The sequence below is a fragment of the Miniopterus natalensis genome, chromosome 2, assembly GCF_054644295.1.
Source record: "Miniopterus natalensis isolate mMinNat1 chromosome 2, mMinNat1.hap1, whole genome shotgun sequence".
NCBI lineage: Eukaryota > Metazoa > Chordata > Mammalia > Chiroptera > Miniopteridae > Miniopterus > Miniopterus natalensis.
The window spans coordinates 135,169,377-135,188,325 of record NC_142082.1 but is presented as its reverse complement, the minus strand read 5'-3'; the positions used below and the strand labels follow the sequence as shown (position 1 = coordinate 135,188,325).

The 18,949-nt window shown below is 37.1% G+C and overlaps 1 pseudogene; it reads left to right on the top strand.

The window, feature by feature from the left end:
• The first annotated feature begins 536 nt into the window (after positions 1-536).
• On the top strand, positions 537-6,911 carry LOC107546135 (protein BTG3 pseudogene; annotated as a pseudogene).
• The last annotated feature ends 12,038 nt before the right edge of the window (positions 6,912-18,949 follow it).

The window sequence follows — 18,949 nt, the reverse complement described above, 5'->3', positions numbered from 1 at the left end:
ATGCTTATATTTGTGGCATAGATAGTTGGAGAGATAAAACAAGGACTTCTTATTCTAAAATAACATTTTTGTTTCTAGAGAAGATAGTGTAACAAGATGCATAATGTAATGATTTGAGCCTCAGTTTGACTGAGGCCCCAAGTCAGAGTTTCTGCTTACTCCACAATAAGACCGACACTGTGGGACTTTGAAAGGAAATGGCAGAACACTAGTTCTTGACCCTTGGTGCCTCATTCACTCAGGGTTTAAAGTATAGAAGGTAAGACATTGGATATTAGATTTGTCTAGAGGAAGTTCTCTGTGGGCTCTGTGAGTTCCATCCTACACTCTTTAAGGACAGTGGAGGCATGTGAACCTCATTTTAAGACAAGAAAAAGATGCTTCATAGACCATGTGTCTCTTGGACCTTGAGTAATGTGCTCACTGGTGTTGGACTCATATCTGAAAACCAAAAGCTTGAGAGATCTAGCTGCTCTGAGAGCTGAGGGAGATATTGAAGATGGCCCGCATTCCCAGTTTCTTGGGATAAAGGATGCATGACTGTTTCCTGTGGAACAACAGTGGTCTGCTCTAGCAAGCAAGGCAAACCAGAGCTGTCTTCGATTTTGCCCAAGAGGGACATGTGGAGCTGTGAGGTAACCCTGGCAGAAACCTGCTGGGAGGGTACTACTGGTGCCTCAAGACTGAGCAGGAACTATGAAAATGATAAAGTAATTCATTTCAAGAGGGAGACCCACAGTATTGCAGGGTCCTGGAGAACCCCCAAATCACCCCATGAGAAGAGGTATCAGTATTAAATCTCTGCCAAACCCAGAGAAGACTAATGCTAGCTCCTGACAATCTCAGTCAAGTAACAACTTACCTGCAACTCACCTCTCCCATCTCTCAGGGGCAGCCAAATGGTGGGGAGGAGCACCATAAGAAGGAAAACAATGACAAGACCAGCCCCTCTTTCCATTGCAGTTAGCTCACCTGGCACAGGTATGTGCTAAAAGTGACCAGAAAAGCCTGGAACTTTCTCTATGTTTTATTCAATGGGGCGTAGCAAATATATATATATATATTTTTTTTTTTTTCTTTTCTTTCCCCCCCCATGGAACAGGTTTAAGTATGCAGTGGGAAAAGTTTAACATACTTTTTTATTATCTCTGTGAGTTCAACTTATCCTACATAACTGTTTCAGTAGCCTTTTTATTGCTATAGTGCCAGAATTGCAGTTCCCTTGCTCAAATCCGAAAGTTATTTCCAGAAGAAAATAACCCCTGAGCTGGAATCAGTGATGCTAGTGCTAGGCAGCTAAATAGAAAGTCGAAGAAGACACCTTGTCACCAGTGCCTACTTTATGCCACACCTGTGTCCAACAGTTTATACACATCGTCTGATCTTCTTGGTAATTTTAGGGAAAAGGTGTCACAACGCCCATTTTATGATTGAAATCAAGGTTCCAGATGTTGAGTCACATTGTTTAGGTCAGATAGCTGGTAAGTGACAGAAGCAGGATTCAGTCCAAGTCTGTGTGATGCTCTTTCTTTGCACCCTCTCAGGGAACAGGTGGTGTTCACCCATAGTCCTTGCACCATCTACCCATCCTGCAGAATCAGGTTCTACTTATTTTCCTTGCCCTTAGATTTATTTGGTGATGCAGCCAAATAAATAAAAGCTTTTCCTTTTAGAACTAGAGAAATGGAAAAACATATAAAAGGACATGAACAATAGAAAGTCACAGAAAGCCAGCCCTGCCAGAACCTCCCTGAACCTGTGGCCAGGTATCCTCTCCCTGACTTTCTTTACTCCAGACAGGCCGACTCCTTCTTTCAAGCAAGTCAGCCATGGTCCCACTTCAGAGCCTTTGCACTGAGGGCCTTCTGTTCCTTCAAATATCTACATGGCTAATTCTCTCAGCCCCTTCCAGCTTTTGCAATGAAGAAGGTGATGACCACATTTCCCTTTACGCCTGCACTGATCACCCTACTTAAAATTGCAACCTGCTCCACACTCCACAGCTCCAGTCCCTCTTGTCTTGCCCTGTGTTGTTGTTTTTTTAATTTTTTCCTAGAGCATTTATCACTTTTCAACAGTTAATTATTTATTATGTTTATTATTTATTGTTTCTCCTCTTCACTAGAATGTAAGGTGCATGTGGCCATGAATCTACCTCAAGCATCTACAAAGATTGCCTGGCACATGGTAGACAATCTTGTATATTTATTGAGTAAACTGAATTACTGAATACTGACTTTTTTCCACTACTGGTGCGATCATATACCATTTTGACTTACTGCTACCTCACTTTTGGGTTTTTGCTCTGGTGTACTTGCCAAGCTTCCACTAATTATCTTGGAAGGGCTCATTATCTATGTCCCGACTTGATCCCATCAGACCTGTCAGAGTTTCAGCTGTAGAGTCACTTGACCTGATCCATCCAATACTGACTGAGCTCCTGCCCTCACCTGATAAGTTTTTGTCAAAGTCAACAGACATGAAAAAGTTCTTAATTTTTCTAACACATATATTGTCAACCTATTTTAGGGTTTTTAAGTTTAGCTACTGCTTTTGATAGATGCACGTAAATTTCAATAAAAATACTACTTTTCATCACAATGAATTTTTATATGTGAATATATATATAGCCTAAGTACTTACTGGATAGATTCTTTCCAAAATATTGATTTCTGATTCTACTTTGTAATTAAAATGTAGGCATGAACTAACAATTGCATGTAATATATGGTAGCTGTTTTTGCATAAAACTCAGAAATAAATATTTGTATCTGAGATTGGAATAAAATAAATTTAACATTGTCTATGGCTGTGAAATTCATAAGCCTTGCTCCTACAAAGAACGATTTGCAGAGAAGATTATCTATTCAAGACCATTCCCATGTGGATCTATTTAGTGAAACTTTACTTGCAAGAATCTGTAAAAATGCTAATAAACCACATTTTTCACCAGCTTAGGCCTAGTTCTTTATTTGTTTCGGGCTTTGAAATAACTTTAAGGAGGCAATATAGTGTCACCATGGGTAATGAATGATGCATGCATGAAATAGTGACCTTAAAACAGCGCATTTCTCTTAAAGGGATCAACTTACAAACCATTGAAGCTTAAATTTTATGAGCAATTATGTATCGTGCCTTTACTCTATAAAGGATTGAAAATCTATTTTAATCAACATCAATTTCCATGAAATTGTAACTTTGCTAGTGTACATTAAAAAGGGTAAACTAGATATGGCAATAACTTTAATAAAGCAAAGATTCAGAGAAAACAAAAATTATAAGGAAAATACACTTTTCTTCAAAAGTTATGTTTTGGAAAAAATATAGAAAATCAGCAGTATTCCTGAGGCATAATATTACTAGCAATCCTGGAAGATCCTCCAAATGTAAGTACAGACAGAACATACTATTGTAAATTAGAAGAATCTCTAGTACTTCCCTGTTCAGGGAATATTATTATATTAAGATAACTAGCTATATAACATTTTTTTTCTGTTCTCTCCCTTCAAATACTTTCTTTTGTCCAGTTTTAATCTTACATAATCACGGATTGATGCACCATTATTAAGTTTTTGCTTACTCATACTAGCTGCAGTAGTCCCTGGTGGCAATCCAGTGGAAGTGGGTGAACTGTAGATAGATTTGTTTACACTCTGGATCTGCTATACCTTTGAAGATATCCTCAACTTCCTTGCCCAAACAAAATAAAAGAAAAACACTCTAGCCCTGAATGTATTCAATTACCCACTTTCTTTTACCTGGATGCATATTATGGAAGGGATTCAACCACAAAATCAGGCAAACTGGTATCGCTATAAATTCGTTCTCACAAAACTCAAACGAGTACTTACCACCATCGATGGAAACATCAATGATGAGAGACTCATTGATCGGCTGCAGCCTGCAACCCAGGCATGTGCCCTGACCGGGAATCAAACCCTGATCGCCTGGATCCTAGGTCATGCTCAACCGCTGAGCCCCGCCCGGCCGGGCTCTCTGTCTATGTTTTAACATAGAAGAATTGCCAGGGATCTTTCATTTTGCCACCAAAGGCCTCCGTGATTTGGTCACTGATTCCAAGGTCATATTGTGACTCTCACCGTTTGTTGTCTGTGCTGATCACACTGTCTTTCTTTCAACTCCTAAGGAACCAAAATTTGTTTCTGCCTCATGGACTTTTCACATGATATTCCCTCTACCTGGAATGCTCTTCCTCTTACTTTTTACTTTGCTAATTTTACTTATACTTTATATCTTAGTTTAAATGCCACTTCTCTGGATAGGCCCTCTTTGAATCCCAAATCTAAATTAGATCTCTCCTGTTATTTTCAGTCTTGTAGCATTTATCACAAATTATAGTATAGGTCAATTTACCTATTTGTCTCTTACGCTAGCCTGTGAACAATATGTGGGCAGAAATGAGGCATGCTTTGTTCAATCTCATGTCTAATTTTTGTAGCCATTTAATATGTAAATAAATGTGTAAATAAATAAATGTATGAATAAGTGTGTTTATCAGCAAGTTACCTAACCTCTTTTTTTCTCATCTGCGAAGTTGGTATAAGAATTTCTTCCTTACCAGTCTGTTATATTAACCAATGGAGAAAATGCTTATCTAGCATGTTTGTTTCCAAAAAGTATTATTTCCTCTGCTCCACCTACTGCTCCCACCCCCAAGCCAGCAGCCTGATATAGTGGCAAGACATTTAAGGTTTTAAAAAACTAGATTTAATTTTTTTCCAGTTATTACCTGTGTAACTCTGGTAAAGTTATTTAACATCTATGAGCCTGTTTTCTCATCCGTAATCTGATATAGTAATACCTGTCCCCATAAAACTGTGGTTAGGATTATATTAAATAATATGTACAAAGCATCGAGCATGTAGGCACTCCATATATGTAAGGTCCCAGTTCCTAAATACCCCCGATACCATATATAGTGCAATTTCCCATCATTTTCATCCAAAATCACATCTATTTTTCACACTTTTACGCTAAAATGTTATTTTAGAGGGCAAAGAAACCAATGAAGTGTGTCAAATCTCCATTTTCAGAAGGAATAGGAAGAACCTGGGGAGTTTAATCAAAATGCAAATTCCAGGGCCCTCACTCACTGACATTTGATTCACTGGATCTGGAATGAACCCAGGGATGTGCTTTTTGATAAAGCCAATGGATGAATCAAATGTTCCACTAACTTTAATCTGGACACCAGTTTTTAAATGCACTTAATCTGGGACAGAAATATTTTCAGCCTTTCAAGTGTTTGAGTGAGGAACAAGAGACAGATAAGCCTGTGCCTCCTCAAAGGGTACATTTATTTCATTAAGAGCTGAAGGTTCATTATGAAATGAACTTAATGTTGAACTTAGGAGATGCAGAGAAATTTCCTTCCCAAGGGCGCTGTTTGTCAGAATATAAATAGGCCTTCTAAATTGTACATGAACCTGTGCTTACTGTCTTAGGGGCCTATCTACCAATGAGAAGAGTGATATTATAGGTTTACGCATGTTTCAGAAACAATGCATTTCCTAAAAAAAAATTCACTATTTTTCATAAGCCTGACATGTAAGCTTATGTTTTATTTAAAAAACATATATTAGAACAAGTATTACTATATAGTAGTAGTCATGAAATATAAAAAGATCAAGGACAAATAATGGTAGAGTGATGTAAATAGACATTTAGGTAACTTTTCAAAAAATTTCAAGTCACAAACATTTCTTTATAAATCAATGCCAAATACATCACTTTATTTTTCTTTTAAAATGATTGATATTAAGCATTTTAAATCTCAATAGCTTTATATGGAAAAGCCATTTAGTTGTCTCTTTTTAAAACCAAAAGTGTAAAAGAAAATTGAATGTCAAGTTACTAAGACACCCAAGGCATAAAAGCCTATAAAGACTATAAGAAATAACTCCCAGGTGCCACATACATGTAACAAACATTCCATAGTTGCTTCTGCTTTTTTATAATACAATTGATATTGGTTCACTCCATAAAATATTTTTAGAGATGATTAAAATATATAAATGTATAATGCCTACATTGATAAGTAAACTTTTAGTTTGTAAGACATGAAAGGTGAAATTTATATCCTGCCATCTTGCTATATAGGTATGTTTTTCTCCAGATGGGTGAAAATAGTGTTCAGAGTTCTATATTTATAACAAAATGACTCAAATACATAAGGCTAGTTTGAAAACATGATAAGTTGAAAAAAAGAGGCTGTTGGGAGACTTGCTGAGAAATTGACTCATACTTCAAGAAAAATATAAAAATCACTGGTATTCCGAAAAACCATCAACAGGACAGGCCTACAGATGCAGTCGTGTAAACAGGGTCAGAGAGTTGACCCTTACATCCTGAAAGCCTGTGAACACAGCTGCATTTTGTACAGTGACCTGGGCTTGCCAAAGGCACTCACTCTGTGGGTGGGCCCATGTGAGGTGTGCTGTCAGTATGGAGAAAAAAGCAATGCATTCGTTGTTTCCAGCTTTGAAAATGAGCGTCAGAACAAGGATGAGATCTCTCAGAAAGTGGCCAGGGTCCTTGATAAGGTTGCCTCTGATTACCATTCGGGATCCCCTCCTTCAGATGAAGAAACACGTAAGGAAGTAGAGAGGAAATCCAGTTCTATGACTGCAAGATGAGCCCCAAGTAGCAGATTTCAGAACGAATATCCCTGCCTCTTCCAATGTGGCAGCCTTTTCCCAAAAAAAAGCCAGGAATATGCTGAGGGCCTGTCTATCAGAGTCACTCCCCTCCTCCTGTTCATTTGGGTATCCAAACCAGGGGAGGGAGAACGGAAATCATAAGGCCCAATTCCAGTAGCGTGGGCACCGCCTCCTGGAGTGCATTGTGACCAGAGTCACCGGATTAATCCTCACTTGTTAGTGCCTCACTAGCTGCTTGTGATTCTGCTGGTGTTGAGACATGATAGAATAAGCCTGACTACATATAAGTTTAAAAGTTCATACTCATATTAATAAAGTTAGATCAAACTTATTTTTAGAGAAGTTATTGAGAATAGTCTTTCTAAAAATATATATATATACTTTAGATACATTGATATAGTTTGAGAAACTTTATTAAAGCTAGTCAAGGGCCTAAGTTACTAATATTGGATTTGAGTATGTATATATTGTGCATCAGTCTGTTGCATATGAGAACACGATAGGAGTGGACGATCTGTTCTAGCACCTTTGAGCATTTACTTTATGGAGAGTATGTAAGGTATTTACACATAAGGAAATATATTTTATGTCATTGTTTAGAAGCATTGTGTGAGCCCTGGCCAGTTTGCTCAGTGTCCTCATGTGAAGATTAAAAAAAAAAAAAATTGTGTGATATCATGGAGTTGCAAATAAAAAATAGTTTGAGACATGAAAAATGAAACGTACATTCTTTCAAGATTGGAAACTCAATTCATTTTTATATCTTCATAACCTACCTAGGTAGTATGAGCTCATAATATTAATAAAATTAGTAATACAAATACTGCTTTAACACTTTGAGGCACAGTTCCACTTAATTTCCAGAACATTAATTACAACAACACTGTGGTGTGCATAATTTTATTATGCCAATTTTACAAAGGAGACACTGAGACACAGGTGATTAAATAACATCTCTAAAACCACAGAGCTAGTTAGTTGAAGAACTAGGGTTTGAATCCAGCTAGTCTGACTCCACAGCTCATACTGCTAAGTTCTTGATGAATAAAATATGCTCACTTGCTCAATAAATGATAACTACTTTTTAAAATCCTTCTCATACTCCAGTCCCCTGGCTATGGTAAAATCAGACTCTAGTCTTCCCAAAGTGAACCTCAAAGATATATCCTGGTTAATAAATGGTGGAAAATACTTAAAGTTACTGACAAAGTGATACAGAGTTAAAAGCATAACCTGTTTGAATATGTAATAGAAAGGTCAGGGTAGAAACAATGTTGGTAATTTTAGATTCTTGAGTCACCCTAAATATTAACTAACAACACATACTATCATAAAATAAAACAATTAAAACAATAAGAGAAGAATTGTGTCTATCCAATTTTATTTTAAGGATTGAACCCACAACCTAGGTATGTGCCCTAACCAGGAATCGAACTGGCAACTTTTGGTTCACAGGATGATGCTCAGCCAACTGACCCACACTGGCCAGGGCTAGTTATCAAATTTAAAACATGAAGAAAATGTATGTTTGACTGCATTAAAGAGGCCAAGGAAAAGGATTCTTGACAGAAGAATGTAAGAACATATTTTCTTACATGAGCACCGTGCAGACTCCTAGAGTCATTTTGTTTCTGGATCCTCTATCATTTTAGAACTAGGCTCTAGATAATCACTTCAGATGCCTCCATTAAAACCAATGCAGAAGAAACTAACGTCATTGTCCTCAAGTAACTTGCATGATAATGTATAAAACAGAAAAAAACTACTGAAAATATACTAGTAGTTCTACTTCTAGTTAGAATACAAATGGTCACAGCACATTTTTGTTTCCATTGTCATCATTAGAAAAAAATAATAAACTAAAAAATATATATATTTGATTATATATAAAATCATAGATAGATGATAGATAGATGATGATAGATGATAGATAGAGATAGATAGATGATAGATAGATGATAGATAGATAGATAGATAGATAGATAGATAGATAGATAGATAGATGATAGATAGATAGATGATAGATGATAGATGATTGATAGATGATAGATAGATGATAGATTAGATAGATGATAGATAGATAGATAGATAGATAGATAGATAGATAGATAGATATAGATATAGATAGATAGATTAGATAGATAGATGATAGATAGATAGATAGATAGATAGATAGATAGATAGATAGATAGATAGATAGATAGATTGATAGATAGGTGATAGATAGATGATAGATAGATGATAGATAGATGATAGATAGATAATAGATAGATAGATAGATAGATGATAGATGATAGATAGACGATAGATAGATAGACAATAGATAGATGATAGATAGATAGATAGATAGATAGATAGATAGATGATAGATAGATAGATAGATAGATAGATAGATAGATAGATAGATAGATAGATAGATAGATAGATAGATAGATAGGTAGGTAGGTAGATAGGTAGATAGATAGATATAGATATGGATAGATCGACCTTGACATAAGGAGTCTACAGCAGCTAAATTCCAAATAAGAGTAAGACCTTCCTAGATGAGCAGACATCTGTGGCCACAAGGGGGCACCTGGCAAACCTAGCACAATACTTACAAGGTTGGCAATGCCATAGGTGTAGTGATCTGCTTCTGTGGAAAGAAAATGTGGGGCTTTTACCTCTTCACCCTGGATGACAGATTGGAAACATTAAGAGCCCCCAATTCAGACATTTTTTTCCACCCACCCACTGATTCCCCCCATGGGACTTTATTAAGAACTGGGAGGTGTTGACTGCTATGTTGGCAGCGGTGTTGAAAATTGCCTGGTGCTTAGATTCCAAAGTCATTCTAAAAGGATGGGCCTGTAGTGCACACAGGTCTCACAGGTCCAGAGCTCAAGGCATTTTAAATCAGAGGGGAATAGAAACTAAAGTTACAACTCAGCAATCAACTAATCCAGTTTAGTTCCTGATTGAAATGAAGTGCTAGCTCCCTAACAGAAAGAACATGCCTTCATTGAAGGAAAATGCTATTATTTACAATCCCTATGGTTATTTTAAGTAGTTTATCTAGCATCAAATTTAAAGTTATGAAGAAAATACATAGAAGATAGATAAATGACCAATAAATATATAAAGTGATACTCAAAATATTCAACAGGAATTGCACATTGAAACCTCAGTGACGTAAAAGATACAGACAATGCTGCATATTGATGAGGTTGTGGAGCAACAGGTTTTTCATACAATGTGTGGGTGTAAAAAGTAGTACAATGCTTTTGGAAAACTGTTTTGCATTTTCTAACAAAATTAAGCCTACGCCTTAATCAGGAATTTCACTCCTAGATAAGTATCCATGAGAAATGTGTTTCTATCTTCACAGACTTCTATTATAATATTTATAGTAGTTCTATTTAATAGCTGTACAACTTAATCATATGCATAGAACTGTTAACACCTGAAATGTTCATCAGTAGGAGAAAAATTAAAAATTATGATTAAAAAGTTATGATATATTTATAAAATAGAACACTATATACCAACCAAGTAAAGAAAAAATGAACTGCTTATATATTCAACAAAATGGATATGCATAGTTTCTTCTCCAGTTTTCCAGTCCACAAAGTCTAATCATCTTTACCTCTTCAAACAAATGTCTTTGCCCCCTCAACTCAGCAAGTCCTCTGGGCTCTCTTGTGTTCCTGTTCACCGAGTTCTCATCTGGAAACTATTTCTGCTTCCAGGGATTACAGTCCTGTGCTGCCTTATAGTCAATATCCAAAACAACTATTTTATAAATTTTATCCATTTCTCAATTTTTTGAAGTTGAATGATGAGTCTTGTGTTCGTGAGTTCAAAGTTCTCTTCATTTTTAATGTTCCATTTTTAATTTTTTGAGGAACCTCGATACTGTTTTCCACAGTGGCTGCATCAATCTGCATTCCCACCAACAGTGCACAAGGGTTCCCATTTTTTCACATTTCACTAACATCGGTTGTTTGTTGATTATAGATGGTAGCTATTCTGACAGGTAGGAGGTGATATCTCATTGTGGTTTTCATTTGCATTTTTCTAATGACTAGTGATGGTGAGCATCTTTTCATACGTCCCTTGGCCATCTGTATGTCCTCTTTGGAGAAGTGTCTATTCAGGTCCTTTGCTCACTGTGTAACTGAATTGTTTGTTTTTTTTTGGTGTTAAGTTGTATCAGTTCTTTATAAATTTTGGATATTAACACTTATCAGATGTATTATTAGCAAACATATTCTCCTATTCAGTGGGTTGTTTTTTCATTTTGCTTATGGTTTCCTTTGCTGCGCAAAAGCTTTTTAGTTTGGTGTAGTCTTGTTTTTTTACTTTTTATTTTGTTTCGCTTACTCAGGGAGATATATCAGAAAAAAATATTGCTGCAAGAAATGTTTGAGATTTTACTGCGTATGTTTTCTTCTAGGATCTTTATGGTTTTGAGTCTAACATTTAAGTCTTTAATCCATTTTGAGTTTATTCTTGTGTGCAGTGTAAGAAGGTGGTACAGTTTCTTTTGCACCTATCTGTCCAGCTTTCCCGAGACCATACCTAATATCTATTGACTCCCTTATTTCATTTAGACACTGTTCAAATGACACAATTACCACAAGTTTTTCTTCTCTGAAAACTCTATAAAAGAGCACTTACCATGTACTTTAACCTTCCTTACTTCCTATTTCTCTCACCCAGTTAAATTTTTTTCATAGAAATTTTTAACATATATGTTATATATGTGCTGGTTCATTTATTCATTGTTTACTGTTAGAACATAAGATCCACAAGGCAGAATATTTTTTAATAGAGTTGTCTGTATTATTGCTAGTAAATGGCAAAGCCAGGGTTTCAATGCAGGCTTGATTTTGAAGCATGTGCGTGTGTCCCATTTATTAAGAGTTATCTGAGTGAGCAATGCAATATGCTATTGTCATTTTCCTCAATGTCACAATCATTATTTTAAAGTTATTTCATAATTTGTTTTATGGATATACCATGATTAACTTCACAGTTCCCCTAACTTGGACATTTAAGTGATATCTAAGCATTATACTCCATAAATAGAGTTACAAAGAGTAATACAATCATTAATTTTCATAGTGGCCTATACCTGCAAAATTCTCCTTTTGGTATATTTATATACCAAGATAGGCTACAAATACAATTGGAGTAATGATAATGAGACTTATGTTAGAAAATCAAATCACCTCAAGATAGAGATTAAGCCAGGCTGCCAAGGCTCAGTGGTTGAGGGTCGGCCTATGAACCAGGAGGTCACTGTTCGATTCAGGGTCAGGGCACATGCCCAGGTTTTGGGCTTGATCAGCAGCCGATCAATGACTCTCTCTCATCATTGATGTTTCTCTCTTTCTCTCTCTCTCTCCCTCTCCCTTCCTCTCTCTGAAATCAATAAAAACATTAAAAAAGATAAAGATTAAACAACCCAAATATTATCCAAGATGGCCCCTCCTCTAATTTCAGATTTATTCACCCTTTGCCTCTCCAACACGGCACCTTTTGTTCCCTTATTAGGTCACAATCTTTCATGCTCTGTGCCTTTAACACATGGCCACCCTTTTTCCAGAAACCACTTCCCAGCTCCCCCACTCCATGTGGCACAAAATATGACTTATTTTTCAAAGTTCAGCTGAAATGATTGATTATAAAATATACTAAAGCAATTTTGCATAAATATTTTAGAATATTAAAACTTTGCATCTTGAGAGACTGACTTTAAAAATAAATAAAAATAAAATTATAATTTTTACTGTCCTAGATGAGAACAAATAATTCTTTCACTTAGTAATTAGAATTTATTTTGTAAGTTTAAAAACAATATCAGCATGTTATTTTAATAATGTTCACATTTCATAGATTTAATATTTTATTGTAACATTTCTGGGGGATTTGGCTTGCTATAAATCTTATTTGAAAACACATAGTCATTTGATAAATCAAAGGTCTTAATATATTTCCCCATGATGGCCCACTGACTTTTAGAAAAGATATGATATTTTCTTTCTAATGTCTTAACTGATCTCAAAAAGAACATGGACAAAAGACAAAAAACCTTTGCACTCTGAGTCTCAAGGTGACATTTAAGACTGACATCCAGCTAGCGGAGGATCTCAAAATTTATTCTTGTCCCATGGGGATAAGCAAATCATTAATATAAGCAGGTATCAGGCCTTTAAGTGCTTTACACGTCGACAATAAAACTTTAAAATCAATGCAAACCCTGACAAGAAGCCAATATGAAAACTAGAAGACAAAAGTGATGTACTTTGACCAGGTAAGTAGCCTCACACTGTGAATGAACTGAACCTTGGGGATTGATTTATCAAGTAATCAAAGCATCAAGATGTTGTGCCAGTCCAGTCTCAGTGCTTACCACGTTGCAGTAGTTTCAGTACCAGTCACATTTCTTTGCTCTACTCTAGCGATTTTCAACCTTTTTCATCTCATGGCGCACATAAACTAATTACTAAGATTCTGCGGCACACCAAAAAATATATTTTTTGCTGATCTGAAAAAAATAGGTATAATTTTTATTCATTCACACCGGATGGTTATTGTTGTGTTGGCTGTTGTCATTTTTTAATTTGACAATCTAAGGGAAAAGAGGCCAGTGCCCCTGACAAATAGTCAGGTATTGCATGTTTTAAAAATTCTTGTGGCACACCAGTGTGCCGCGGCACGGTGAATGAAAATCGCTCCTCTATTCAAATGATGTGCTGTGGGCAGTAACTAGTCCTTCACAAGAGCCCCATTTTGTACCGAAACCAATAACTAGACTCAAATTAATAGTAACACCTCCTGGCTGGGTAGCTTAGTTGGTTAGAGCATCATCCTGATGTGCCAAGTTTGAGGGTTTGATCCCAGGACAGGACACACACAAGAAGCAGTCAATGAATGCATAAATGAGTGGAACAGATAATCCATGTCTCTCTCTCTCTCTCAAACTAATCAATTAATCAATTAATTTAAAAAATGGTAACACTAACCTCTGTACAGTACTTTAGAGTTCACACCTTCTTTGTCAAATAGAATTCCACACAATCTAGGAAAAAGGATATTCACAATTAAACAATAATATTCACATGCTTACTTTTGTATTACTGTTATCTTGATGATAAAATTGTTGATACAAATATTAAAAAGGGAGACTTATATGGTTCTAAACGTTACTCCTCATGTGCAAAATCTCCAACTTATGAAAAATAGTTCCAATTCCTTTCCAATGTACTTTTATTTGTCCATTTATACCTTACATAGACATAATAGAATCAATAATAACAACAGCTAACAGTCACTGCCCCCTCCCCCCCGAGGCTGCATGAACCGATTTACTTTACTCCTACTGATCTCCCCATTACCCAGGCGAGGAAACCGAAGCAGAGAGCCAACAATAAGTGACGACAATTTCACAACTTGTACATGATAGAACTAGGATACTGACCCCAGAAAGTACTTTGCCACATATGTCACATATATAACCACACAGTATTTTGATGTATAGTCTAAGTCATTCATATGTGTGCATTTGTATGTTTAATTTTTAAAAATTATGATACAATTGTCACATTGCATATTGTGAAAAAACAGAGAGCTAAATATAGTCTCCAGACAATATCATCCTTTTCTTAGTAAATGAAATCTTTTGATGCTAGTGTTTACACACAAGTGACAATTTCAAATGTCAGTGATTGGAAAAGTAGGTCTGTGGTCTTTTTTTTTCTCTCTCTTTCTTTCCTTAAAGGACCCTGTAAGTGTGCCCTTGCATTGATTACACAGGATCTGATCATTGAAAGATGCACGGATCCTCAAGGTGTACTCACATAGTCTTTGTTTAAAATAAAGGATATAGGACAACAGGAGACAGAAAGCACAGGTGATCATCAAGGGGCTCCAGGCCCAAAGGCTCCCTTCTCAGTCCCATAGGATACACTTTGTTTCCAGATTGTGAACCAAGATATGAACAAAGCATCTTGATTTCAAGGGAGCCCAGCCAAAAGTTTAGAGTGGCGTCTTTCATAATCAACAATTCATGTAAGTAAAGCAGGATGTGTAATAAGTTAAAACAGGTTTAAAACATCAATATACACATTTTTTAAACCATGTAGATAAGTGCCTCCAAGGAAGTTTGAACTTTTAACATCACATTACAAATCACTAACTAATACAGTCTGTCCTCATATTTTCTTGGCCAAGGATCAGTTCCCGATTTCCAGGCACCCACAGACACGAGCATAGAGCTTCCCTAGTCCAGCTGTGAGATTACCCTGTTTTTTACACTGACTGTTCTGAGCAAGACAATCGATTGACCAGCTGCTCAGTAAGCGCCAGTGGACTCTTTGGATACTCAGCTGAAACTTGATCCTTCTGTCTCTGCTGGTCCCATTTCTTACTATAAATATACCAGCCTCTTCTGGAAGAAGTGCTGGGAAAATTGAGTTGTTATTTACTATAGATCTAAAGTGGAGGAGCCCCAGTTTTAAAAAAGTAACAATATTAAATCTATAAAAAGAAGGAAAACTGAGAACATGGGAGAGAGCATGCTATTCTGGGGCAGAGAGATGCAACCTTAGTACCCCCTTTCTTTGCGTGTTTAGCAGATGCAAATACAAATTAGAAGACTGGAGATATTGGTAGAAAGAGACAATGAATTAGACAACTCACGAGCAAACTGGAAACCGAATACTCATCTATTGCTCAGAAATAGTAATGTATAATTTATGTGCTTCCAATTTGATTGGTGCCAACCTGAATTAAAAATTCGCAGCTCAGAAGCATAATTTTTCCTAGGTGCAGAAGAGGAGCTACAAGTCATAATGTTGCTCTGGTCTTTTTTCTTCTGTGCTATGTGTAATAAATCATGTTGCAGTCACCCCAATCCCTACATCATGTTGTTGACTATATGTTACAAATGGACTTATCATACCTTATTTATTGCTGCTGTGATAATGTTATTATGCACCTGAAAAATATTATAACATAACATTGTTTTTTATTTTAAAATAAGTACTATAAAGTGAAATCCAAAGACACTGAGGTTTCTTTCCTTATCTTTAGGGCTGGCTGGTTATAAGTGTTCAAGCCTATTTCTCAAGTAGGTGGTGGGTGATGGAAGTGATGGAAATAGGTAGGTGGTATGTCTTTGTGACTGAAGAGTGGGGAGGAGCCCACAAGATGGAAGGGAAGGTTCGGGTCCTGGCTGACCCACTGGAGCCTTTGGGAAGGAGGCAGAATTGTTATTAGATGATGTAGTGTTGTCCCTCTTTGAGAATCAATGCCTCAAGAGGTTCTCCCTGATGATAGAGCAGCAATTTCCAACCGGAGTGCCACAAGAATTTTTAAAGCATGCGATATCTGACTATTTAGTGAGGGGCACTGACCTCTTTTCCCTTAGATTGTCAAATAAAAAATGACAACAGCCAACAAAATAGCTGTTGGGTGTGAATGAATCAAAATTAGACTTATTTTTTTTGTCAGATCGGCAAAAAATATATTTTTTGGTGTGCCACATAATTTTCGTAATTAGTTTACGTGTGCCAAGAGATGAAGGAGATTGATAATCACTGTGATAGAGGTTGGTGTGTAAAGCCCCTAACATGGAGTCACCTGGCCCCAACATCATCTCGCAACTCTGAGGCTCTGGGTCCAGATATACTCCTTTTATCCTATCTTATTTCACCTGCCCATCCCTGGGCAGTGGTCCCTCGCCCAACTTTGACTGGGGCCACCCAATTGGAACCTTGGCCAAATTTCTGAAATCAACACTGGTTCAAAACAACAAAAACAATACCCAAAATGTATGGATGGAGAAACTAAGACAGAGCCACACGATCCTTTACAAAGAGTAAACTGTGGAATAAGACTGTCATCTCTACTATTACTTATAATATAATATTTTTATCTTTTATGTCTTATTTTCTAGTGAACTTTCTATATATCTTAAAGTAAGCTGAAAGTGTTAATATCAAGACATACTGACCAAGATAGGTATGATAGAATCAGCAAATATGTCTTAACTGCTATAAAATTTCCATATCCCCATTTATTTCAAATTTGAACATGAAACAGCAGGACATCAAATTACTTTTGCCTTCCCACAGCCACATATGTGTAGTTTATGAAAAAGCTTGAATACTGATAACGCCACAGGCAATGTGCAGAAGTGAGACTTCTAAAATAGAGCTTATAATCAGTAAGCTAAATCTTTAACTATCATCTGTTCATGCTGATATCTTCCTGGTAAGCAATTTCCTATTTTTTTACCCCTAGAGGAACTGACTTTTGTCCATTGTTCCAGCTGTTAAAGTGCACACATTTCAATTCAAATGCAAATTGTTTCAAAAGTCTTATACATGCTTTTTCATAGAAATTTGACAATGCTTATTAACCAGTAGACCACCAAATCCTTTTAGCAAAGATTATCAAATTTACCAATTTATATAACAATGTATTTAATATTTTATTTGTTCACTCATGAATCTTTGACTTTTGATAAGACAATAACAGTCCTGCAAAAAGATATTACTGTTCATCAAAGAGGGAAGCTAATAATTTGCTGACACCTGACAGCATGAACATGGTAGTTACTCACGTTCTCCTTACAAGAAGTCAAGGCTCTTCTGTGTGGCCTCCAAGCTAATTATAGCACAAATTCATAATGATGATTAAAGATCATTCCCTTATTTAGAAAATGCTCTCTTTACCCAATGCAAACTTAGTAGTATGACATGAAAATGATAACAAAGGCAAAGAGGAAAATTGCTTAAAGTATATGCTAACAAGGATGGGAGCCCAGCTGGCGTGCCTCAGTGAGTTGACCTATGAACCAGGAGGTCATAGTATGATTCCAGGTCAGGGCACATGCCTGGGTTTCTGGCTTCATTCCCAGTAGGGGGCGTGCAGGAGGCAACTGATTAATGACTCTCTCTCATCATTGATATTTCTATCCCTCCCTCTCCCTTACTCTCTCTGAAATCAATTAAAAAAAAAGCAATCATATTTTAAAAAATCATTAACAAAGAATGAGATCTTTAGCCTTGCCAGACTGTAGTTGCGCTGGTTCAAAACCTCAGGAGCTTCCTGAGTGATATCTGAAATTGGCCCCTGTAAACAGAGGGTGAGGAGAGTCTGAAGAAAGAGGGAGTCTACTCCCAACTGTACACAGGAGTTCTAATAAGCAAGGGAACTTACTATGAGGCTTGTCTTGGGTGACTACACAAGGAGCAGCATCTCTGCAAACACCTGCCAGAAACTTAAGAGCTTATATAGAGCTCGGCCGGCATGGCTCAGTGGCTGAGCATCGACCTATGATCCAGGAGATCAAGGTTCGATTCCCCATCGGGGCAATGCCTGGGGTTGCGGGCTCCATCCCCAGTAGGGGGCGTGCAGGAGGCAGCAGATCAACAACTCGCTCATCATTGATGTTTCTATTTCTCTCCCTCTCCCTTCCTCTCTCTGAAACCAATAAAGTTTTTTTTTTGTTTTTTTTTAAGAGAAGAATTTATATAGAGGCCTTAACTGGGTTTAGTCATGTACGCTGTCCAGATGACCTCACTTTACTCTCGCACGGTTGCCTCCCACTGTGGGAAAGGTGGATGGAACCTACATTCCAAGGACAGGGAAGAGAGCGAAGAACCTCCAGTTGCCTGGGGCCAGCTCTGGGGCCAACCGGTGGTCATGTCCTCTGGGTGACCTCCTCCAACGAGGAGTTTCAACCAATTGGTTATTTATATTTGCTCCTCACATGGGGTACAAAGACTCATAAATTTTATTGTCCACATTTTATTACAACCAGCTCGAATACCACACTCATTTCTGGGAGAAAAGCCAGTACCAAATGCCAGGAGGGAGCATCCTCCCGTTGGTGCTCTAAGTGCCTCAGGGGTCTAATAGAAAACGGATGCTCAGTGGGCTTCCTTGGGCAGCGAGGACTGTGTTTTTTTAGCCCACATCTGTCAAACCTGCCTTTGCTCCTTGCTGTCACATAACCCCACAGTTGAAAACTGGTCTTCTGCCATCTCGCCAATGATGCTGTTTGCATTTCAGTAAAGTCATACCTCCTCAGATTCATTCTAAGGGATTCTTTTCCAAAGGATACTTGAAAAAAAGGAACTGTCTTCTTTTCTTTTCTGATCAATGCAGGCTGACTCCTACCCTAACTCTTAACGCTCCATCCTTTCAGTGCTCACCCTCAATAGTCATGTTGCTCTGAAGTCTCACTGCCAAAGAAATTCTCTGCCTAGAAAAAG